This window comes from Macrotis lagotis, chromosome 1 (genome assembly GCF_037893015.1).
Source record: "Macrotis lagotis isolate mMagLag1 chromosome 1, bilby.v1.9.chrom.fasta, whole genome shotgun sequence".
NCBI classification, from domain to species: domain Eukaryota; kingdom Metazoa; phylum Chordata; class Mammalia; order Peramelemorphia; family Peramelidae; genus Macrotis; species Macrotis lagotis.
The window spans coordinates 817,771,035-817,797,633 of NC_133658.1; the positions used below are offsets into that span (position 1 = coordinate 817,771,035).

The following is a 26,599-nucleotide window of genomic DNA, read 5'->3' on the forward strand; positions in this document are numbered from 1 at the left end:
TGAATTCAGTTTAAAAGCAATAATAGCTATCGTTGGGAATGTGAAACTATTATGAATGAATTGCTTTGCAATTATAAATTACCAAATATAGCAATTATTGTAGTAGGACCTCAATAATTAGTTTGTAGACACTAATCCTAGAATCTTGCAATATTTCCCAACCAGAAAATATCACCACCTCTATCCAGCCATGGACTGTTGGTTTTTCCTGAAGATCTATGTTCAATGTGACCTCTGACATTGCAGTCAACTTTGCCCACACTATGAGAGAGTTTCCAGGTTGTCTTTTACAGTTAATGCCAGAAATGTCCGGTTCAGGAAGATGAGATGATAACACATTGTGGACAAGCCTCTATAAAATAATTTGTTTGCTGAGTCTAGGATTTAGACATTTTAAATGAATGTAACGAAAGACAGTCTCTGCTAACATCCTCTTCTGATGGTTCAGAGGTGATACTATGTCATCATTGGCATTTCCCATCAAACTAGGAAGTCTTAGAGTACAAATCCAGGGATATAAATGTGTAATATCTCTGGAGCCGTCTTCTCACATCTATAGCTTCCATCATATCCTAAGCTAAGCAATCAGTAAGGGGTTGCCAATCACCAAAAATAAAAATGTTCCTTAAGATTCCACCACCTGCCTGATGTGTCTTTTTTGAGAATGAAAGACAAACATCATCACCATAATATAATTTTTTCTCTAGTCATCAGAAAAGATAGAACTAATTAATATATCTATTTCCAGATTTTTTTCACCTCAAGAAGCATAACTATGAATATTTTGGAATATATATTTTTGGAAGTGACTTTTTGCAGTTTTTATTGATATCTTTTTTTAAAAAGCCTACCTTTTTGAATATACTCCTCTTTCCATTTTGCTACCAGTGATCCTTCCCATGTAGCAAATTATTTAAAGGAGCAATTCCACAACAAATAACTGCCCATCAATTGAATCTGACATTATGTGCAATGTTCCATACTCACGGTTCCTCATTTCTTCGAAGAAAGGAGGTAGGTGCATTTTCTCATCTCTTTCCTGGGGGCAAGCTTGGTCAGCATAATTAGTTTTCAAATTAATTTTTTGTTTTTTTCATTTACAATATTGTAATCATTAGGTTTATTGTTTTCCTACTTTGACTTTTGTTCATATTTTCTTTTATTAATCCAATTCTATATATGCACCATTTCTTATAATGTAATATTATTACATTACATTCATATTTCCCATCTTGTTAAGCCATTCCCCAATCAACGAGTATCTACTTTATCTCAAGTTTCTACTACCACCAAAAATTGCCACTACAAATATTGTGGTATTTATAGAATCTTTCTATCATTGGCCTCCTTGTCATAAAAGTAGAATTTTCAACTCTAAGGATATGGAATTTTTCCAGAATTATTGGCCCAATTCACATTAATGTATTAGTAAGAATCTTTTTTTCTGTATTTGACCATCCTGATAGACATGAACAATACTGGCTTCTTTGGGATAAATGTTTTGAAATAATTATTCCAAATTGTTTTCTAGAATTGGGACAATTCATTGTGTATTAGTGTACTAATTTCCCCATAGCATTTTCAACTATGATAGTTTCATCTTTTGTAATTGTTTTAACCTTGTTTTTAAAATCACTTTTTCTCACCAAGAGAATCACACTGATTACCTATTAAGGAAAATTCCTATAAAAATGACTTAATTCACAGACTATTTTGTGAGCCCAGAGACATGGTTGATGCTCATATTTTATAAAAGATATTACATTTTCTTTGGTTTTTAAATCTCTATAGTTATGGAGATACATTGAGAAGTTTATTGGAAGCCCAAAAGAGATGAGATCTTTCATCCTAATTCCTTCTGTGCATAGAAAGATAGGTAAGAACTAAAAAACTGATAGATTAAAAAGGGTAGATTAATAGGACCTATGTATCTTTAAAGAAAGGCCTTTATATGTATTAAAGGCTGTAAGTGGAAGCATTAAATAATTGAATGAGAAGCACATCAATATCGGGGTGAGAATGTTTGAGTTTGAGTTCCAGCTCTATGAATTGCTTGTTTGAGCCTGGACAAGAAAGCCACTTAATGACTCTGTTCATCAGTTTTCAGATCTATGAATTAGAAATAATGATAATAATAGTACAGCTGATCTCAAGGAGATAATAAAGAAAATTATATAAACCTTAAAGCTCTCTAAAAATAGTAATATTATTGTTGTTATTGCTGCTATTATTATAGTTATTATTACTTTAGAGGAAAGTGGCTTAAGAATGAAGACTAGTCTTCCCATGACTCCCCAGATTACCTCTTGACCTCTTTCCCCAAAGCCCCCTCACTTGGGCAATGCTTCCATTCCCATGACCTCTGCTTCCAATTGATGAACTCTCTAGAAACTCCATTTGAGGAAACACCCACTATACCTATGCTCACTTCTAATCCAGGCCAATCCATGACTTGCTGGAACCCATCTCTAATTTAAACCACAATGTATACATTATAACATCCTTTTACTTTTAAGTTGTGCTATCCTCCCTCATATAATATGTATATAATATATATCACATAATATGTATAATATATAATACATATATAATGTATATCCATTAAGGGTAAGAACTGTCTTTCTTTTGGCTTATATTTATGTTCCCAGTGCTTAGCCTGGAACATAGCAATTGCTTAATTAAAGATTTATCTATCTTTCCCCATTCATCTGGTACATGACAATTTCTCAGTTTGCATCAGTTTTATTACTGAGGCAGATAGGGTTTTTTTGTGAGGATCAAATAAGATAATTTGTAAAGACTTTAGCACTGCTAAATTTATGTATTTATTTATTCATTGATTTATTTATATATTTGCTTATTTGGTGTTTTTTTTTTTTGCTTGACACCAAACTTAGTGAGTTTGGTGAGTACTTAATAGTAGGTGCTTAATAAATACTTCTTTTCTTCACCTAGGGAGAAAAAGTGAAAAAAAATAGGGAGAGAAAAGTGTTTTGCTTATAATTTGTGTTGATTTATTATTCCCCTTCAAATAACAATGAAAGAAACAAGGACAAAAACTTAACCAACCAACAAATTGAACTGGAAATAAAGTAATACCCACTGACTGGGAAATGACTGAAGAAATTTTGTTATATGAATATAATGAAAAATTTTTGCCTATAAAGCTATGGGAACATAAAGGATTCAGAGTTTTTCAGAGACAGAATGAAGTAAACAAAACCAAAGGAGCCATATGTCGAACGACTACACAAAAGAACATGAAACAGATCAGTGTTTCATCCTTTCTACAAATAACTCCCCACCTTTCTCCTTTGGGGAGAGAGAGTGTGGATTCTAGCTATGGTATAGGTATATGCTGCTGATCATAGTAAACTGATTTGTTTAAAAGGAAGAGTGTTTTGGGGAGGGAAAGTTATTATATATATATATATATATATTTACTATTATATGTTATATATTTACTACATATATTGTCATCTATATTTATTTTATAACATTATATATTTTTGTTATACATAATGGCTAATAACATAAGTACCACTATTAATAATATAAAAAGCATTAATTTTTTAAAAAAGATCTTTCCCAGTGTTTTTCTGTATTTGAGACCAAGGATCAGGCAGCTATACTGTTTCCTCCTAATAAATCTGGTTTCAGGCATATAAATTTGCAAATGATTGAACAAATAAATAATTAAATCAGTAAATGAATCAATGAATAAATATATGCATAGATAAATTAAAATATTTTCCTTAGTTTTGTCATCTGTCTTCTAGGGCATTTGTATCTCCAAGTATGAAGCCTTGATCATTCTATGGATAAATAAAATCATAGACTACAAGATTGAAGTAAGAGGACCTGGATTCAACCCTCATCTCATCTATGTGACTTTGGGCATGCCACTTAACCTTTAGGGGCCTCTGTTTCCTTATCTATAAAAGAAGAGGCTTGGAATAGGTAGTTTTTGAGGTTCCTTCTTGTCCTAAATCTATTGCTATTTTCCCAACTGACAATATATTTTATGTCTGTAAGAGGAAACTAAAAAAAAAATATGTTCACATTCCAGTGAATTTTTTTAAGATTTTTAAAATAGTAAACATTCTGTCACTGCTGTTTCTAAGGGAGTATATATATATATATATATATATATATATATATATATATATATATATATATATATAATTTTAAAAAAGGCATAGACAGTTGAAATCTATAGTTCTAGGAGTTATTGAAATGTCAGTCATGTCAGACAAATAGTTACTGCAGACAAGCTCAGTCCTCTTATGGTCCTGGAAAAGGCAATTTACTTCACATGAATACTTTATTCCCAAGATGGTGTTTGTCTAGAGTGGGTCTGACATAACCACAGGCCAAGAGGGACTACTTCCATGTTTAGTGCTTTCAGCAATGCTAACAAAGTGTTTTTTACGATTAAGGACAATTGAACCATCACACCTGACTTGTAATACCACAGTTCTAGATGTGGATATGAAGGAGATAGAAAAGCTCTAAAGAGAAAAAAGATGAGAAAAACAGTCAGATTGGACCAGTGGTATGCAGTAGAGTTTCATACTAGAATGAGATACAATTGTGGGAGTGTAGGGTTACTGATATTCAAGTTTTCTTAAGAAAATGAGAACAACAAAGGCATGGGGGGAAAAGACGGCACTTGAGAAAAGGGAAATGGACAAATACGAGCAATTATTATCTCTGTCTACTTTAGGATCTATATAAAATGTTTAGATTATAAGTAGGACCACTTATTTGTCATTTCACAACTGACTGATACATGTAGATAAAACAAAATCCTCTTATATTTGTTGTTTGCTATAAAAGCATTTGATTCAGTAGAGCTAAACACCTAAGAGGCTCTCTTTCAAAGTAGTGTTCTCCATCATCCATTACAATAATTCAAGATTCTTTGAAACATTAAATAACAAAAATATCTGATTCAATGACCTTCTGATTGTAAAATATAGGTAAAGCCACAAAGCAAGAGAGACAAAAGGTATTTTTCTCTGGACATCCCTGTGGATGGTGTGATCCTCTAAATATTCTTGTCTAAGGATGCCTTTGGGTTGATTGAATCAAAGTGAGAACATTATTGAGTTTCCTGGAAGAAATCTGTAATCAGTTTGATCTAACCATTCACATAGAAAAATTAAGTAGATGAAGAAAGTTTATTTCTATGTTATATGACATGCATTTGGATGTTTAGCTTTTAGAACTTGTTTATTTAACTAATGTATACATATATGCACACATCTATATCTAAAATAGACACATGTGGGTATGTATGTATGTATATATATCTTGTTTCTACAAAGATTTTAAATGTTCTCTCCTTTTAGACTGAAATTCTTAAGAGCAGGAACTGTTTTTTGCCTTTCTTTGTTTCCCTATTGCTTAACACAGTGTCCAGTACAATGATAGTGCAGATGGATGATGAATTGGGCCCATAGTTGAAGGGGGAGGGGAGTAGAGCAACCTAGATTGTTTTGGAAAGATGAAGTGCTCCCTGAATGACTACAAATTTCACCCAGGAACAAAGGCTCATTGTGAAAACCACAATTTCGTCATATGTTAGTGTGTGGTAGGCAAGGAATGAAATGTGACAACCTCAAAAGAATTAAAAATGAATATTACAGAATGGGAGATAGAGATGTAGATGATGAGTATGAACAGGACACAGTTTATAACATCTGAATTTCAAAGAAAAATAGCCATAAAAGATGCCATTATGAAAGGAACAGAGATGTTCACATTGTTCATGTTGAAAGTTCTAGGATTGATGGGTAGACTGAATTTTTCTCTGATATACTTTTGATATCAGGAGACATTAAAAAAACTTCTCTAGTATATTGGATGGACCTCTAGTATATTGGATTGAACTCAGGGATAAAAGTTGCTTAGAATGGATAGTGATCTTCATCTTCTGAGGGACCATCAATTCAGTTCACAGATCCCTGTGAATAATGAACTATATTCATAAGTGAAATTTGAGGCTAGCGATGTAGAAGCAGAAAGTGTGATTAGTTAATATGAGTCTGTTCAAGTAACAGGACTGTGAAACAATGTGTTATCAGTATGGTATAAGTAGTTTTACATGGTAATGGTTGCAAGTTGTAAGAGAGTGGAGGTATTAATTAGATGTGGATCAAGGGAGGCTTTGGGTTGTTTCCTCAAGCAAATTTCCATTTAGGATAAATGAGAAGTAAAAGTGCATCATGGCAGGTACTTCTTGTAACACTTGATAAGTGAGATTTCTAATGCCACTTTTTATAGGATAAGTCAACATTTGAGAGACTTTGACGTTGAAACCCTAGCAGATGGAAATGTTTGGTTGACACTGTTCTATTGTCTTGTATTTTATAAATGGGAAAATATATTTGAGAGAAAGAGAGACAGAGACAGAGAGAGGGTAGTCAAGAGTAAAGTCCCTCTTGACTTTACAGATTATCTTCTTCAGCTTGCTCATATTATAAATGAGGAAACTAGATGAACCAGAGAGGCAAGTTTTCCGTACCTAGGTCACACAGATAATAAAGAGCAGAGTTCAGATTTCCACCTTAGCTCCTCTAATCTCTAAATTCAAGGCTCTATCATTTTTTCACAAGATCACAGGCTCAAAGATTTAAGCATAGAAGGGAACTTGGGGGCTTTTGAGTCCAGTCCTCTTGGCGATTCTTTTATTTTGATGGAATCTGAGTCAGGGGGTAGTTCTTTGTTCTGAAGTGAGCCTAGCTCTAGCTGATGAAATTCTGGGATCACTGCTCTGCTAGAAATTTTATGAAAGTCCTCAAGAGGATGAGAAATAATCTCTCATTTTGCCTGAGCCCCTCGGACAACTAATATTCATTGCAGGGTCCAGTTTGAAAATTGTTGCAATAGGTCCTCAGGCTTAATTGATTTGCATCAATTATGCACTGTTTATTTGACTATATGGTTGGCCATATGAATTTGTTTATTTTTAAATCCTACTCTTTCTGAGTTCCTGAGAACCCTGAAGTTGCAAGGTTTTCTGGATCCAAGGTGGTCAAAGAAAGGATGTAATCACTTTCTGAAGAACCTCAAACTGAGCAGTAGGCAGATAATGTGGGACTCCAAGATGGAAAGTATGGTGTTTGGGCATATTGTATAAGTGTAGCCACTTTAATAAAAATCTGGTAGTTCCAATTTAATAACAACTTTTTAGATTGAAAAATAAAAGTCTGAAGAAAAAAGTGCTAATGTCCATTTTGGTTATAATTTATACTGGATAGTTTCAACCATAGAACTGATCTTTGGTCCAATCTTACTTTTCTTTTGGTTTGGAATTGCTTTCATATTGTCTCCTTATTAGATTGCAAACTCCTTAAGGGAAGGGACTCTGTTTTGCTTTTCTTTGCATCCCCAGTTCTAAGAACTTAGTATTCCTTGATGCCCAGTAGATGTTTAATAAAATGCTTATTGACCAATTTACAGATTAGAGATAGCAAAAATAAGAATGTGCTTCCCTTTGGAATAATAAATTTCCTCATTGCTGGAAATCTTAGAGTGGGGAAGGAGACAGGCAGCTAAGTGTGATGAACCTGAAATCAATATGGCCTTTATTCAAATTCTACCTGAGATACTTTGTGGCTATGTGACCTTGGTCAATTTAGTTAACAACCTCTACCTCAGTTTCCCTACCTGTAAAGTGGGAATACCAATAGGTCCTACACCCAGAGATATTGTGAGGATCAAATGAGATAATATTTATAAAGTATCTAGCACTTTACAGTGTTTTGTCTGACACATGGTAGGTACTTTATTATTATTATTACTTGTCATAGATGACTTAGCGGTTCTTTTATTTTAGGTTTTTTTTTTTTGGCAAGGCAATGGGGTTAAGTGACTTACCCAAGGTCACATAGCTAAGTAATAATTAAGTGTCTGAGGCCACATTTGAACTCAAATTCTCCTGACTCCAGGGCCAGTGCTTTAACCATTGTGCAACCTAGCTGCTGCTTAGAAGCAATTCTTGCCAAAATGTGAGTGGAATTAAATGATTGTGAAGTCCTTACCAACTCTGGTAATTCTGTAGTTGTTAGCCCATAGCCTATATTCAATGTCATCATGTGTATGAACTCTTTCCTGAATTTCTCAGTTGGAAATAATCTTCCTTTCTCAGACTTATTATAAAAATCACAACTGACAGCTTGGTAGTATCTGGATTTAGGGTCAAGAAATATCTGAATTTCAAGCCTACTTCTTTCTGACACAGTGCTGAAGTCACCTTAAATATAATAATTGATTGCTAGGTGGCATAGTGGGAGAAATATTAGATTTGGATACAGAAGGATCAAAGTTCAAATCTTTCCCCATATACTTATGACCCTGGCTAAATCAATTAATCTTAGATTATTTCAGATTATTTCAGTTTTCTCAGCTATAAAGTAGGGGATAATAACAATACCTACCTCTCAGAGCTGTGAGAATCAAATGAAAGAATATTTATAAAATTCTTAGTGCAGTATCTGGGGAATATTTGGTGTTTTATAAATGCTTATTCCTTTCCATTCCCTACCACCTTCCACTTCCCCTTAGCTTCATCTATAAAATAGGGATGATAGTATCTTCTAGGAATATTGTGAGCATCAAATGAGAATCTATATGACATGCTTGGTAAAACTTGAAATGCAATTTATGTTACTGCTATTAATAATTAATATTAGTAATCACAAATATCATATAATCACCATTATTATATATTTAATAATTATTATGTAATAAATTAATATTAATCATTAATACTATCAATATTATTTTAAAAAGTACTCTGTTAACTATTTTTATTATCATGCTTTAAATGTATAAAATTTAAATACTTCTTTTCTTTCAAGCCTCCCTGAATAAAATCCATAAGGAAGATACTATAGGAAGTATTATTCCTATTTTATAGATGAAGAAAGATAAAGAGACTTATCTTTGTCATATAGTTCACTAGTATTAGAGGTGAAATTTAAACTCATATATGAAACCTACTCCAAGTCCAGAACATTTCCTATTCTGTCACATGGTCTTAATAGAAAAACAGCAGAGCGCTTTTCATATATGCTAATCACATTCTATTTTGTATGATAATTTTTTTGTCACAGATTCTTTCCATCCCAATTGTATTAATTTACTTAAAGGCAAAGATCATGTCCTATTCCATCTTGTGTTTCTTTTAATGACTTGCAGTCATTAAATCATTCTGCTGGTAATGCTCAGCCAGTAACTGTTGCGTTGAACTAACCCAGGCAGTGACCCATTACTCGATGGCAACATACCTAACAGAAGGCTCTGGTTTTAATATGACTCAGTCGCTTGAGAGCTGAATTTGCAAACTAACAAAATAAAGTAATGCCAGTAAGTAACAACACAGGGAGTAAATAACTAGCCTTATACCTGATTAGTCAAATAAGAATTAAGTTGATGACAATGTTAAGAACAAAATCCTGGGAGAAGACTGGAGAATTATTTTTAAATTGTTCCCAAGGTTAACCTGTATTTTTTTAATTGATTTTTCAAGGTATTGGGGTTAAGTGATTTGTCCAAGGTCAAACAGCTAGGTAATTATTAAGTTTTTGAGTCAGGATTTGAACTCAGAGCCTCCTGACTCCAGGATCAGTGCTCTATTCATTGCATCACCTAGCTGCCCCAAACCTGTACTTTTAAAAAACTTATTATTTACTTTATGTACCAATTCATCCTTGAGTCTTCTTCCTGTCCTTGATCTAACTCAACTCTTCTTTTCTCTGGCTTTTACACATAGCACTCTATCCCTTGCCTTCAGACTTTTGCATCAGCTATCCTCTATGACTAGAATGCTCTTTTTCCTTAGCATAGAATGCACAGTCCTTTACAGCAAGGCTGATTTCATTCTTTGCTTTTTATTCATATGTCTTTTTAACTTTATTTTTTTCCATATTGTCTGGCATCTAGACACCTTATAAATGCTTATTCATTGATCAATAATAGATGCTTGATAAAGGAAATTTAAAAAAAATGTTTTTGAGTTTTATTGGAGGGAAAGGGCCTGGAATGCTATAGGACAGAAAGTTTGTCTTAACCAGAGATAGTAGACTGATAGACAGATAGACACTGATCCCCTTCTCCTAGGCTGAAGTGTTGTATCTTGAAAAGGGATTAATTCTCAGTCCCAATCATCCCACTTTTCATCTGCTCCCAGAAACACAAATGTGGCAGAATAAATTAGACACCAATAATACAGAAGTTGCCCTTTTCAGATTCAGAACTAGATGGCTACGTGGGCAGATTTCTTGCTTCTTAGTTCAGATAAAAGAAGTATCTTCCTGCTTTGCAGCTGGCAGGGCTTTTAGAAGCAACTAGGGTGGAGGAAGGTATCTTTCTTCTATCACCCAAGAAATCAATCAATTGTTCTGCAGCTTTCCTAGCAGCATGCAAAGTTTCTCTGTCTTTGTAGAGAGAGAAACATTATCTGCAACTAACCTTTATCATTACATATTTTACGTAGCCTCTTGTCTTTTGAAGTATTTTGTGTGCATATACATATACATATTTAAAAACTATTTCTCAAACCCAGACTCAGAACTATTGCTACATTAATTTAATGGAGGGACAGAGCAGCATCAAGATGAAGGGACAATTAAACTCAATTTCACAAACACTTATTAAGTTCCTATTTTGTACAGAGTACTGGACTAAAAATAGTTGGGTCTATAGTTTAGCTAAAACTAGGCTCCTGTACTCATGAAGTTTACATCTCCTTCCTTTAGGATACATGCACAAATTATTGTCATATAAAATAATGCATTATCAGTTTATTAATGAGGCATGTGCTAAACATAACTGTGACAGGGTATTGGGGTAAATTACTTGTTTGAAGAAATCAGAAATAGGTAGGGCTTGAATTTGGCTTCAGAAAATAGGATTCAACAGGTTATGGAGGAGGAAGGCATTCTAGGCAGAGGGAACAGCTCAAATAGAAACACATGTGTTATGTCATGAAGTCTATAATCTATTAATAAATACTCTTTAGTAGAGACAGGAAATTGAATTTTAAGATCAACAGTGAAATTCAGATAAAGCTTTCATCATTGTTTGCTCCTATACTTGGGTTCAAAGAGATAAACTTCAGCGATACAAAATGGAGCAGTGAGGTCTCTTGGCAACAGTTCATCTTAAAAACAGCTTGGCACTTTAATGCCTCAAGTTCAGTATAAACCAAAAGTATGATAGGTAGGTAAAAAAAAAAACTAAGGTGATTTTTAAAGTGCATTAAGAAGGACAAATTTTGCAAGTATGGCAAATGATCATTCCGATGAATTGGTTTCTATCCTGAACTTAGTCCACTAATAATCATCATATTATCTTTCTCATTTCCAAAAGTTACTGGTTTGCTCCAAGATATAATAACACTATCATGGCATGGTTTCTTATTTTTCTGCCATATTGGATAGTTTGGACAGTTGCTGATGTTGCTTCTGGAGAACAATTGCTTACAATGACTTCTCAGAGGCGGCTAGGTGGCGTAGTGGATAAAGCACCGGCCTTGGAGTCAGGAGTACCTGAGTTCAAATCTGGTCTCAGACACTTAATTACCTAGCTGTGTGGCCTTGCGCAAGCCACTTAACCCCATTTGCCTTGCAAAAACCTAAAAAAACAAACAAAAAACAAACAAACAAACAAACAATACAATGACTTCTCAGCAGGTAGATTCTTTACCTCTTTATATTGATTGAGTTTAGGAGGGATGGATAGGATTGGACTAAATCATAAGGAGTTAGATGCCTTAACTCTCAAGCATGTAGCTATGTTGGATCCACTTGTCCCGTGATTTAGTATGATAGTGTTAGCACAAAAAAGGAAGACTAAGGATGGCAATTGATTATAGACTAGGAAGGGGTAACTCTTACCAAAATCTGTCATCAATGAATCAGACTCTTTTAACTTCTGACTCTGCCCATACCCCACATACATGGCAATCTTGGATTTTGACAATAGTGTTTCTAAACTAGGACAGTAGAGATAACTATTTTTTGGAAGAACAAGAGTCAACTTAGGTATCAGTGCAGCAGAGCAAGGGAAGTTCAGGAAAGTCTGGTTTCTAGGTGACTCATAGGATGGGTCTGGATTAGGGTTCCACCCTGTTGTATGTATTCTCTGGGAATAGTCTGATGCACTGGGCTGTACTATAAACTGTTGGATGTCTGAAGGCACAGCATGCAGCCAAATGTTTGGGCAGTGATGAGGCTAAATCCTGTTCAAAATATTTCATACCTTGACATATGAAATCACTCTTTTGCTATGAATGCTGGAGGCTAACTCTGAAATAGACTATTAATTGCCTCCTTAAACTCTTGGAGTCAAAATTTTCTGAGAAAACTGAGTTCCCCATCCATAAAATCGGAATAATAGTAACACCTACCTCTTAGTGCTTTTGTGCAGATCAAAGGAGATAACATCCTTTGAAAAATCTTACATTGTTATATAAATGTGTGTTGTTGTAGTTCAGTCATTTTCAGTTGTTTTCAATGCTCTATGACCCCATTTGGGGCAAAGGTACTAGAGTGCTTTGCTATTTCCTTCTCTAGTTCATTTTACAGATGAGGAAACTGAGATAAACAGGGTTAAATGACTTGCCCAGGATAACACAGCTGTTATTTGAGATTGCATTTAAATTTGAGATTTTTTGACTCCAGGTTTAGCATTCTATCTACCTTACTATTTAGCTGCCAAGGTTTTGTATAGAAGGTTAATAATCATTGAACTGAATTTTGAATGGAGTTTGGGATTCACAGAAGTTGAGGTGATCAGGTATATCTGATACAAAGCAGTACCCAAATATGGAATATTATGAACAGGAAAGAGTAACTAAGTCTGTTTGAATGACACATATTTGAAACTACATTAGAGAACCCATGGTGGATTAGACAAGAACACTTGCTCTGCTTGCTCCCACAGGAAAGAATGAGGAACATAGCAGATTTCGGGTAGAAAGAGTTTCTTCATAATTAGGGTTGCTCAAAGGGAAAAGGACTCATATGCCCAAAAATATTTATAGTAGATTTTTTGTGGTGGCAAAACCTGGAATTTGAGGAGGATGCCCATCAATTGTGGAATGGCTAAACAAATTGTGTTATTTGATTGTGATGGAATACTACTGTGTAATAATAAATGATGATAACACAGATTTCTGAAACATTTGGAAAGATTCATATGAACTGATGCAAAATGAAGTGAGGAGAACCAGGATAACATTGTATATCATAGTAACAATATTGTATCATGATCAGTTATGAATAACTTAGCTCTTGTCAGCAAAGGAATGATTAAAGATAATTCCGAAGGACTCAGGATGGATATTTTTTTTCATTTTTGGTGTGTTTTCCCATTTGATCTATTTTTTCTTTCACAGCATGATTAATATGGAAATGTTATATATGATGGCACATGTAAAACTAATATCAAATTGTTGTTTTGGGGAGGGAGTTAAGAAGGAAAGAAGCAAGAAATTCGTAACTCAAAAATTTTTTAAATGAATGTTAAAGTTGTATTTTAAGGTAATTGGAAAAATAAAATACAATTTTAAAAAATATAATAGGATTGTCCCCTCATTAGCTGATGAGTATTGTGTCACTTGACATGAATAGGTAAAGCCTGGATGATCAGTGGTTGAGAATATCAGAGAGAGGATTTAATTTTTAGGGGATTGAATTAAATGACACCTGAAGTCATCTATAGCTCTGGTTTAGCTCTAGTTTCACTTGTGATATATGCACACATTGTCTTACCTGATAGAAAACAAATGTTGTTAAAGTAGGGATCAATTCAATCTTTTTTTCTTTGAATCTAGCATGGTGACTTTCAAAGAGAAGGTACTTAAAATTTTGTTTTTTAAATAATTTCTATGAATTTTTCCTCCACTAAGAAGAAAATGGGCAGTTAGGTGGCACAATGGATAGAGTGTTGGTCCTGGAGCTAGGAAGACATCTATCTCCCTGAGTTTAAGTATGGTCTCATACACTTACTAGTTCTGGGATGCTGGGCGAGTCACTTAACCCTATTTGTTTCAGTTTCCTCATTTGTAAAATGAGCTGAAAAAGGAAACAGAAAATCACTAGCTTTACTGAGAAAAACCCCAAACAGGGTCCCATGAAAAATGATTACCAATAATGATTAGCAGCAAGTAAATAGCATTTGTTGTAGTTGCTAAATGAGTGAGGCTAGATACACAATACTCATTCTCTCAAAAGCTTCCCCTAGATCTATGAAGTCTTTCTCTTATGAAAATATCAGTTTGCAACACAGATGATATCAATGTAATATTCTGTCACAGAATCATAACCAGTCACAAAACAGTGTGAGGGAGAAGCGATGTGAAGATAAATCTGCTTTTGAATCTTTGTCTTACCCACTACCACTATACAATACTCCCCCCTCCAACTTCGGGGTTCTCAAAAGCACTGAGGAAATAAACTCCCAAATATAGATAGTGAGACTGTCAATTTAGTGCTTAGAATCGGTCTAAATGTGTTTTAAATGGGCTCATGATAAATAATACTTACATTTAGGTTTTTTGGTGAAACCAGCATTCTGCAACTGGGTTGACATTCCCTTCCCTGTCATCCACTAGTTGTCAATTCTGAACTCTGAAAGGTGATGGCGCAGCCCTGGTCCTCTTGCCAACCTAATATGTAGGTTAAGTTTAAGCAAAACAACCTGCCCTCAACTCTCACCAAATTCAAACCCTAATGGTTTAAAAAACTCCAATAATAATAATACTCTCTTTATTGGGCCTCTCTATTAGTTGGAAAAAGTTGGAGATCATTTTGACAAGATCTGGGCTAAGACTTACCTTTCCTTAGTAAAGGCTTCCTTCCTTAAATGCAAATGAAGAAAGTAAACAGTTTTGTCAGAGAGAATGTGAACCAAGTGGAAGATAAAATCTAGATAGTTTTCAAGTGCTCTTTAGGTCATGAACTCTGTTACTGCGATTTAAAAAAATATCACAATTGGATTTTGTGGTAGATCAGACCATACAAATCATCAATCATCTAATTTTGCAGATAAGAAAACCCATTTCAGAAAGGTACAAGAGTCCTTACAAGCCTTTAAAAGCTGGAGGGGGAACTCAAAGACTATCTAATCCAATCCCTTTATTTTACAGATGAAAAATAGGTCCATAGAGTTGAAGTGACTTGCTCAGGATCACATAGGTCCTTGTTTTCTTACAATTAGGCAACCTCCCTGAAAAGATTTCTCCATGACCATTTTGGTAATTAGTGACAGAGCCAGAATTATATTCTGAAACTCATGAAGGGGTGTGTGTGTGTGTGTGTGTGTGTGTGTGTGTGTGTGTGTGTGTGTGTGTTTTAATCACACCATGTTACTTCTTTTTATCAATTCATTAAAGCTGCTTTACCAGATAGAACTTTGTTGGTCTATTGTGAGAATTACATGTTCTACCTTTTTGTTAAGGCTAGACTTTTCATAATGTCTGGCATGAACTTGATAGATTTCTCTTTTTTGATCTATTCTCCTAGAACTTCTATCTATTGTTCCATGAGACCTTCTCACTCTGGAACGTATCTTGCTAGTCCTTTTCCTCCATTGATGAGTCCCTCATGGGACTCCCATTTTGGGGAGGAGACCAGTTATTTGACTTTTGATTTGACTTCTTGTTTTTCGGGCTTTGCTAGCATGCTGTACTGCCATCTCACTCTATAATCCTGAAATGGCCCACCAGGCCCTCTCCCCCCATTGACAAGTTCTTCTATTTTATAGGGGTCCAAGCCAGTCATATTTTATTCCTTTTTTGGTTCTTCAAACTGTCCTTGGACTTTGTTATGATGGCCTTTCCCCTTCTCCCGTTTCAGCTCCATATTGTGTACTATCTTCTGCCATTCGAATGATAACTCTCTGAGTGCAGGGATAATTTTTTTTATGCTTGCATTTATATCTCTATCACTTAGGATAGTTCTTTGTACATAGTTTGCACTTAAATAATGCTTATTGTTCTACTTTTCCTTGCCTAAGGACATGTCTCACTAGAAGTGGTTTTAGAGCATCCTTAATTCTTTAGGAAATGCTCTAATCCAACCTCCTCCTCCTCCTCCTAATTCACATATTTGAATATGTAATCCAGAATCACCTGACCACCATACTCTTATTGATCTGAATTGGTAAAACTTTACAGAATTCTCAATGAACCTTTATTTAGGCATTTTCTGCACTCTAGAAATTGAATTTAAGATTTAGCAAGTTTAGTGAGATGGGAGGCATTGAAGCAGTTGTTTGTGAAAAATGATGAACAAGTTTCATTATCAGCATCATCTTCTTGGTACATCAAAAGGAAGATATTTCATCAATATTATTTGCCATGTGATGGTAATTGATGTACATAAGGATGACTGAATTATTAGAATCCTCTGAAATATCTTCTGAAAAGGAGTAAAATGGTGGCCAGTGTAGTTATATCTTGGCATTTTAGACACATTGTTTGGATGCTAGTCCTACTGGTCTGAAGACTTGTGTTGGGAAATTGAGGGAAATAGAATGGTAACTACAGAGGATTGATCAGGGTTTTACTCCAAGGCAGATAATTGATAGGGTTACTGGACACTTTTAGGAAGAAGGCAGGGAAAGACTTTTAAGGGATAATTGGGGCAGAACTAGACAAGGCAGAATGGATATCAGAAGCATACATCAGGATAGAAGCAGGTTCTGGCTAGGGTAAGCAGTTCATTTACCTCTTAGGGTAACTTAGGAGAGGGGGAGAAAAGATTGAATCTGAGGCAGGCAGGACCAGCCTAGGAATAAGGAGGGAAACTCAAGTTCTCTCCTAGGGCTGCTAGTAATAGGTCTTCAGCAGTTACCTTGCAGTTTATGAACCACCTGAAAACGAGTGGTGGCTTATAATTGGTACCTTTATCCACAAATGTCCTAGAAAGTAAGAGATAAGGTGGGGGGGGAGGCAGCAGTGCTTCAACTACTCTGGAAGGTTATGTTTTCCTAGGAATGCTTCTGCCTCCCTAAATCCTGGGGATCTCTTCTTTTCCTTCAAATTTCAGGCTCTTTTTAAAAAAAAAATTTGTTTAAGACAATGGGATTAAGTGACTTACCCAAGGTCACACAGCTAGGTAATTATTAATTGTCTGAGGCCTCATTTGAACTCAGGTCCTCCTAACTCCAGGGCCTGTGCTCTATCCATTGTGCCACCCTGCTGCCCACAAAGTTCAGACTCTTAAAGTGTTTGTATTTTTTCTTTTATTACTGCTGGAGGGTGAGGGACTGAAAGAAACAATATTGAGCTTCAGTTCAAGCTACACATGGATGGAATAATACTTCTTCCTCACATCTTGCTCAGATTTCTTTCCTGGGATATGAAACTAGAGGCTGCTGCTCCCCAAAATGCTACTGTTTTATTCTCCAAGGGAAGCTAAATTTTGGCAACTGGCTAAATAACATAGACTAGAAGTCAGGAGCCCTGTGTCATTGGCCCTGCCCTAAATACTATTCCTTTTGTAAAATGGGAGAATGGATTAGGAGGTTCCTGAGGTTCCTTCCAGCTATGAAAGTCTATAATTATAATATGGGGGGGGAGGGGAAACAAGATTAGGAGAAAAATTGTAAAATTCAAAGTAAATAAAATCTTTCTAAAAAAGAAGCTTATATTCTATAAGGGGAGATGTAGATATAAGAAGAATTTAATATAACCTAATATGTCATACATATAATATGTATAATATACAATATGATTTATGTATATATAACATGTAATTTGCAATAAATTAATTATTAAATTAAACTAAAAATTCAATAAATAATATAGTCTATGATGATATAATATGTAATAAATTAAAGCTAATTTGAGAAGAGAAGAATTGGTAGCTGGGGGGAGTCATCAAATAGGCAGTAGTTGGGGAAGATATTTTACTTGAACTTTGAAAGATATTAGGAATTCCAGGAAGCAGAAAAGAGAGGAAGGACCTTCTAAGCAGGAGGAATAGTTTTTACAAAGGCGCACATGTGGGTGGGAGGTAGAATGTTCCATGTTGTGAATTTTTGATTGGACCACAGATTATGTAAAAAATAACAATGTTTCATTAGTTTGGTAACATAAATTGGAGTTAGGTTGTGAGACCTTGGGCAAGTCCTTTAATCTCTCTAAGTCTCAGTTTATGTCATCTACCTCCAAATTTATGATTCCTGGGATTTGGGATCCCTCGTTCTAGATCCATCTTTGTTCCTGATTTTGTTAAGGTAAAATCATAGAATTTAGATCTGGAGAGGATTTTAGAGATTATCTGGCTAAACCTCTTTATTTGACAGATAAGGTCAACTGAGTTCCACAATGGGGACATGACTCATCCATGGTCATTTGAACAGTTTGTGACAAAGGAATAGGTAATTTAGGACTCTCTCCATCCACTATGTACCCAATATTTTAAATTCTTGTCTCAAATCTATTGGTTTGCTAGGAATTCATGTCATTTCTCTGCTGATTTACAAAGGCAGGTAGGATGGGGAAGTAACCTTTCTGGGAGTTGTGTTTTTGTTAGCTAATTAGTGATTATAAAGAATATTTAAATTATGAGGAGGAGACAGCAGTGCCAAGTTTATCATCCTCTCTTAAGACGATATTTAAATGCTGCTAAATTTCTGGGCCCAAATCAAAACTGATCTCTAAGAGCATAAATTATTGTGACTCAGAGAAGGCTAGAAACCTTCAACTGAATTAAATTACTTTTTTTCACGAAGTCTGGGCCATCTCAGTGTAATAAAAGTTTATTCTTTTGACAAGCCCTTTATTAAGTATGAGGTTGGCTGTGGCATCATGAAAGGTTTTAGTTTTTCCACAAGCTTACAGTATGCAGGAAAAAATGTATTCAATTTCTAGACTTGAAAAGGCTGGGTAATAATCAGCTTGGAGATGAAAAAGAGAGAAGAAGGCTCACAAAATGAGATGGTGGGTTTTGAAAGCAAGTCTTAGCTACTTCAGTATTTGGCTTCAGTCTGACCTAATACACAATGAGGAGATCTGGGTAGTAGTTCAAGTTTTGCCATGAACTGAGTAACCTTAGGCAAGTCATTTCCCTTGAATCTAGTGTTTATTTACCTCCTCTGCAAAGGGTGGTTTGGATGATCTTTAAGATCTCCTCTAGCTCAACATCTGTGATTCTAAGACAGCACCATACGTAAAAGTTGATGAAGGCAGGTTGAATTGCCCAGACATATTTGTAGAAATACAAAGTGCATAAAAGATTCCTGGTTCTACCCCCGGTTAGAGAGAAGAAACTTTAACAACAGGATCTCAGCCCTTAGCTAGGAAAGGTCACTCTTCCCTACGTAGTTTCCAGAATTGCCCTGTACACTCATGCTGTGGGGGAAAAAATACAGACCCAAGAAATACAAAAAACAAATGTAGGTGAAAATGGGATTATATTTCTCAGATTCAATCTTTAACAGAATGAAAGACCACACTTAGAAATAATTGGCAGTGACATATAACTGAAGTGAAAGAAACAACTTTCCCTCATCCAATTGCACCCTCTTCCCAGGCTCCAATCACCTGAGTGAATGCTAACATTAAAAAACAAAATCAAGTCTTTTATCTTACTTGCCCATTTAGTTTTCACCTGACCAGTTTCTCTGGAGGCAGGGGGTTTTGTGAAATATCAGAAATAGTATTGTATTGGAGTCAAAGAACTAAATTTAAAGTCAAATTCTGTCATTCATTACCTGAATGATCTTGGGGAACTTCTCACAATAATGATTTAAAAATTCATAAAAGTGAATGCATAGGAGTATAGTCATCAGAGAAATATAGTCATCATAATATTGAAAAGCAAAAACAAATGAATGGATACCAGATTAAGAATACTTGAAAAAAATTGCCACTTTAAAATTTACACATGTAGTTATTCAGGCTCTTCTATCAGACTTCCAGTGATGGGCCATCTACTAGCCCCTGAAATAGTCTTATACATTTTTGCCCTCATATTTAAGGGTTTTTAAACATGAGGCCTGAATTGGCAGAATTCTCTGCTAATATCACTTACTGTGATTCTTATTGTGTTCTGACTTCTGGTCATGTGAAAACTAAATGGGCAAACAATATAGAGGATTTGTTGAGAGTCCTATACATAACAGTTAATAGAAATTTCCATAATCTATAATAGGAAAAGAAGTTGCTTTCCTCTCAAACCAATGTGAGTGGGGAATCCCTCACCATCCTTTGTTTCTTTTTGTTCCATTTTGCCATTGGTATAAAATAGTTTTATAGATTTTGAATTCCCAAGGTCTACATTAGACACAGTTAATGTGTCAAGTGCCTGTATCTCCATTAAATGATGGCACCATTTTTCACAGTGCCTCCTCAGCTGAAACAAGTTTTCTCTGCAGCACATTTGAGGAGCTCCACTGATTAATCTTGCCATGGTGGTTGTATTCTTAGATCCCACTCAGCAACCTAAAGTGATTGTCTTTGACAGTAAAGAAGATGTTTTTGAAAAATATCTTTTGTAAGTTTAGAGACTGAAATGATATTCAGAGAAACCTTTGGGGAAGGAAGAAGAGTTAGATCTGAAATCTGATTCCTGGTGTCATGTTGCCATGGGCATCCTTCCCTGTCCTAATGGTTCTCTAACCATTAGACTAGATTAGTAAGTCATTAGACTAGGAGATGAGAAAGGAATTCCACCCCCATCCTCTATATACCATTCCCTACTTCCTCTAATTATATCCCAGTAAATTTATTAGAGAATCTTACTTCAATATTTTAAAGGATCCATCATTTCATCATTGTGATTACTCAAATGAGTGGAATGTCTGGCGGTCTTACCTCATTGCTTAGAAGATACTACAGTATAGCCCACAGATGTGGATTCAGTTGATAATAGACTATATGCTGCCCTCCCTTTTAATAACTGATTAAAGCTCTTGGTAGTAAGATTTACTTGCTAGTAAAGTCAACAAGCTTTTTATAAAGCATCTACTACATTACAGATCCTGTGCTAAGTACTAGAGATGCAAAGAAAGGCCAAATAAAAGGGAGTCCCTTCTCAGAAGGGGGTCATCGTCTAATGGAGAGACAAGGAAACAACTATATACATACAGAACAACTATATGTATTTATGTCTCTGTCTATGTCTATATTAAGGCATGTATTAGAGCCAGCCTGAATGGCTTCATGAGAGATAATTGTGAAGTATAAAATGTGAATATTTATATTATAGAAAGTAGCCATCAAGTCTTGGGTTATTGTTTTGTTGATTGTCTAATCCAGACTTAAGAAAGTAATGAAGAAAATATTAATAACTCAAAATTAAATGTGTTTCCTGAATGTTTTCTTTGGAGATGAGCAACAGAGGGAGGGCACCAGTGTTAAAGGGTTCTCCTTTTTTATTTTTCATTTTAAAAATTCATTCATTAATTAATTAGTTTAAAAGGATTCTTGAAGAAGGCAGGATTTAGTTGGAACTTGAAGGAAGTAGACCAGGAGGAGGAGGAGATAAAGATTGAGAAAATTCCAGATATGGGGAACAACCAGTGAAAATTCTCATTGTTTAGGGATGGAGTATTATACATGAGGAATAGTCAGGAGGCCACAGACATTGGATCACATCATATGTGTGGAAGAGAGTGAAGCATAAGAAATCTGGAAAGATAGTAAGAGATCAATTTATAAAGGGCTTTCAAAGTCAAACAGAGGATTTTGTATTTCATTTTAGAGTTAATAGAAGGCCTCTGGAGTCTATTGGATAGGGAGGTGACCTTTAGGTCAGATGTGACCTTTAATATGAACACTTTGGTAGCTGATCCATACCATGTTATATCTCTTAAGTCTTCTTTAGACTCTGAATCCTTGATTTTTTTTCTGAAAAAAGGCTCATCTTTTATTGACAGGTGTCTACAATCTCTTTTTTCTCCCTCCCAAAAATCTTTTCCTAGATTTATTTAATCTCTTTGATCTCACTTTCTTCTTTGCCCTGATGAGATTAATAATGGTTATTCCCAATCCTATGCATAGGATAGTGGAGGTTGTGAGCATTCTTGCCCCTTTTAGTCAGTGTGGTCCTGTTGAAAGAGCACTATGCTTTGTCTATGGGATAATGAGATTTAGATTAGCCCCATCCTCACTAAGGTGGGCAAATTACTCCAATCGCTAATCCTCAATTTTCTCATTTGTAACATGAGAACCTCATCTACTCACTGGCAGGTTCATTAGTTAGTCTCAAAAGTGATAATGTATGTAACATTTTCATAATTATAAAGGATTTTGCAAATGGAATCTACCTTTATTATTATCTTAGACAAACTTGTGAAGTCCTTATCTAGGTTTCTGTGATGGGAAAGAATAGAACATGAAACTCTAAAGGGGGGAAGGTGATTATAATCTTCATTTCTATCACAGGCCTGAACATTCAATCCTTTCCAACTGATTTTTGCTTTAAAGATGGCAGGGAATCATAAGAATGTTAAGGTTGGGATGAGAGAATTTTCAGAGGTGAAAGTCTGGCTTTGATTTTGAGTGTTACTTCTTTAAAGGCTTTGCAGAAAGGGTGAAATGATTTGGGATGTGATTGTACTCTGTTGCCTCTCTAGATGCTGAGCAATTAACTCTGCTTTATGCTTATCTGCTTTTAATGTCAGATTATGGCTATAGATGACAGTAATGCTTATTTCTCTAAGAAAAATCACTAACACCATTTCCTGCATCATCAGAATGGGACAAAAACTTTGGATACAGGAAAGGAAAACAGCTTGATTAAAAATGAACAAAAAATTGTGCAATCATCCTAATATGTGGTCTCTAAAACAGAGCAGCTGGGCATTGCATTGCCTTCAAATAGAAACAGAGAATTAAGGGAGTAAAAGATACCATCATCATCATCATCATCATTATCAACAGCAAAAACAACAACAAGAAGCATTTATAAGTTACCATTAAGTTACCATTGGGGATATGTTAGAGACCAGCTGATCACTAATCCAGTCTTCTGGTGGATGAATTAATCTTTTCGAGAAATATTCCAGACCAGTGGTTGTCTAGTCAGTCAATTAATAAGTACGAATTAAGTAGCTATTCTGTACCAAGCACTGTTCCATGGACTCAAATGCAAGTCCTTACCCTCAATTCAGGTGTAATATCTTAAGAGAGAGGCAGCTCACTACCTTACCAGGTGCCCCATTTCATTTTCAGATGACTACAATTGATTGATGTTTTTTCTTCAATTGAGCTGAAAGTGTCCTCCATGAAACTCTCACTCTCTGGCCTTAGTTCACTCCATAAAAAGGAAAATTCTTCTTTCATATCATAGTATTTAAAATACTGAAGACAGCCATTTTGTCCCTGTCAAAGTATTTTCTCCTTTAGGCTAAATGTAGCCAATGACTCCAACAAATAACTTCATATATGATGAGATTTTGATTCTCGTCATCATCAAAGTCACCATCCTTTGGAAACATTCCGGTTTGTAATTATCGCTCCAAAATGTTTCCACAAATAAACAAAATACTTTTCTGGTTAGAGAAAAGAAAGAATATTGCCTCCAATGTCCTGGGCACTATATTTCTATTAGTTTTGGTTTAAGACTTCATCTTTCCAGTAGCAATGTATGATTGATTGTGATAAAAGGAAAGTTGAGCTCTCCAGAATCGATGCTTTCAAATTGTAGTGCTAGAGAAAGCTTTTGAGAGTCCCTTGGACAGCAAGAAGATCAGACTATTCCCTGGAAGGTCAAATACTGAAGATGAAGCTTAAATACTTTGATTATATAATGATTATATAATACTTTATTTATATAAAGAAGATGGGACTCATTGAAAAAGATCCTGATATTGGGAAAGATTGAAGGCAAAAGGAAAGGGGGATGATTACCTAGTATCATGGATACAATGAAGATGAACTTGGACAGACTTTGAGAGATAGTGGAGGATAGAAGAAGGACCTGGCATGCTATAGTCATAGGAACATGAATACTGGAACATGACTAAAGGACTGAACAACCAAAAACAACCAAGAAAATTTCATTTTGGTGTATGATTATCAAGAAAAGAAACAAAACATATTAGTGCAATTAATGGATCATTTATTAAGTACCATTGAGGTAGGTTCTGGGGACACAAAGAAAGCCAGGCTGACCTTGAAAGTCAGATTTATATTTTACTGGAGGGATATAGTATATATAGTATGTATATAGTAAGCAATTAATTTTAAAGTCTATATGAATTTCAATAAGCAGAGTGTTAGTGTCTGGGGAAGTGAATGGGCATATTAGGGTAGATAAGGAAAGTCCTCATGCAAGAGATGATCCTTGAACTGTGCTTAGAAGGAAGTAAGCGATTGTGCTCTCCAGAGTTGGAGGATCACTTGGGAGGATCACTGTGCAAAGATATGGAGGTAGGAGAAAATCAAATGTCTGTCATGTATGGGGAGAGCTAGCAGGCTAGTTTAGTTTAAATAGGGGGAAAAGGTAGGGGAATGGAATAAAATATGAAATAATCCTAGAAAGGTAGGTGGGAAGTAGATTGTGGAGGATTTAACATAACAGATTGAGGATTTTGTATTTTCTCCCATAGACCACAGGGAGTCAATTTGCAAGAGGGAGATTTTTGAAGTTTAAAGGAATAAGAGTTATAAATAAATAGAAATAATAGAAATATATAAAAATATACATAATATAAATATATAAATAAAACAAATAAAAAATAAAATAATGAAAGCAATAGAATGAACCTTACAAAATTAAATTTAGGTTGACGAACAAATCAGAGAAGGTTTTAAAATGGATCTCTGCTTGAATTGGTTTTATGTGGGTCTTTTATATGAACAGAATCTTTGAAACCATATCTTTTCTTAAATTGGCCTTAAAATGGGTCCTATGGGAATGTTATCAGTTATGGAGACCCTATAAAGAAGGAATCAGATGGACTCCCAGGATCATGAATGTAGAGCTGGAAGGGACTTCAGAGACCAGCTCATCTAACCCCTTCATTTTAGAGAAGAGAAAGCTAAGTCTTTAAAGAAGTGAATTGCTTGTTCACGGACACAACGGAGTAACTATCAGAAGCTAGGAAGGAATGTGGGCCTATTATGTAGCTAGATCAAGGCAAAAATTCTTGATAGTTCATACATATTTTCTATGTACTCCCGATAATATAAAATATTAAAAGAGGGATGTCTCTAATACATGGATGCATGTATGGAAGAATTATGCAGGATGAGAATTCATAAATTTGCTGTAATCTTCATCAATTGAGTGAGCCTGCCCATTAATGATATTACATATGAATGAAAATATTGAAGCAAAGCTGTTCTTCTTGGTAATATTAACTCTTTACTTAACTGAAAACAACATGATTGTTGGAATCTTACTTATAATGAGAAGTACTAGGAGAATCCTGGACTTCCCTAAATTAGTCAAGTCACCAAGTATGGACAAACACCTGTCACAAGATACTGAATAAATTGATGAGTTAGATTATTGAATCACTGACCATCATTTTTGAAAGATCTTAAAGACACCAGAGAAATGTAACCGGAGACTACAAATGTGCCGATTTTCCAAAAAAGCAAAGACTATAGACTTTTATGTCTTGTGAGGGCAGGTGAGTTTGATTTGTGTTCTTACCAAAGTTCAAGAATTATATATATAAAAAGGATGGCTTGTAGCCCCTTGGAAAGGAAAAAGTGATTCTGAGGAGACAATGGCTTCATCAAGAACATGTAATGGTTTATCAGTCTCATTTACTTTTTAGCAAGATTTCTAGGTACATATATTAGAAGAATGCTGCAGGTGTACTTGATGTATATTTCATCAAAACATTTGACAATGTTCATACTGTCTTTATAGAGAAGATGAAAATATATATGAAAGATTAGGTAGTTGCTAATGAATCAACTTTTTCTTAGAGTGAAAGTTTTCAATGAATTGACCCAGGAATAAATATGTTCTTATGTTCTTATATTGTCCAACACAATAAAATTATATAAAGAAATGAAAGGACCTTAGAGATTTTCTAAGCTAAACTGTTCATTTTACAAATGAGACAATGTGACTTGTTTAGCATTATAAAAGTTTATGGGGGCAGCTAGATGGCACAGTGGATAGAGCACTGACCCTGGAATCAGGAGGACCTGAGTTCAAATGTGACCTCAGGTACTTAATAATTACCTAGTTGTGTGACCTTGGGCAAGTCACTTAACCCCACTGCATTTTAAAAAACTAAGAAAAAAAGTTTATGACAAAATTAGGGTTAAAACTCAACTTGTATGACACAAAATTTTGCTTTTTCCCAACATCTCTTCCTCCAGCCTCCCAAAGATGGAAAGCTGACAATGGATCCAAAATTATAAATAAATCTATAAATAAATAAATAAATCTATAAATCTATCAACAAATAAATAAATAAAAAATAAAATAATGAAAGCGATAGAATGAACCTTACAAAATTAAATTTAGGTTGACTATCAATCTTAATAGGTTGAATCAAATAATATTCAATTAAATACATATAAATGAAAAGTCTTATACTTTGTATTGGCTAGAATTAAAGGATGGATGAAAGAAAAAATGAAATACATTGCCAACTCATAGTTACA

At 34.9% G+C, this 26,599-nt stretch overlaps 1 long non-coding RNA gene across 1 annotated transcript in view; it reads left to right on the top strand.

Moving 5' to 3' along the window:
- LOC141508443 (uncharacterized) overlaps nt 1-26,599 on the top strand; it is a 142,923-nt gene that overhangs the window by 88,463 nt on the left and 27,861 nt on the right. The window lies entirely within an intron of this gene.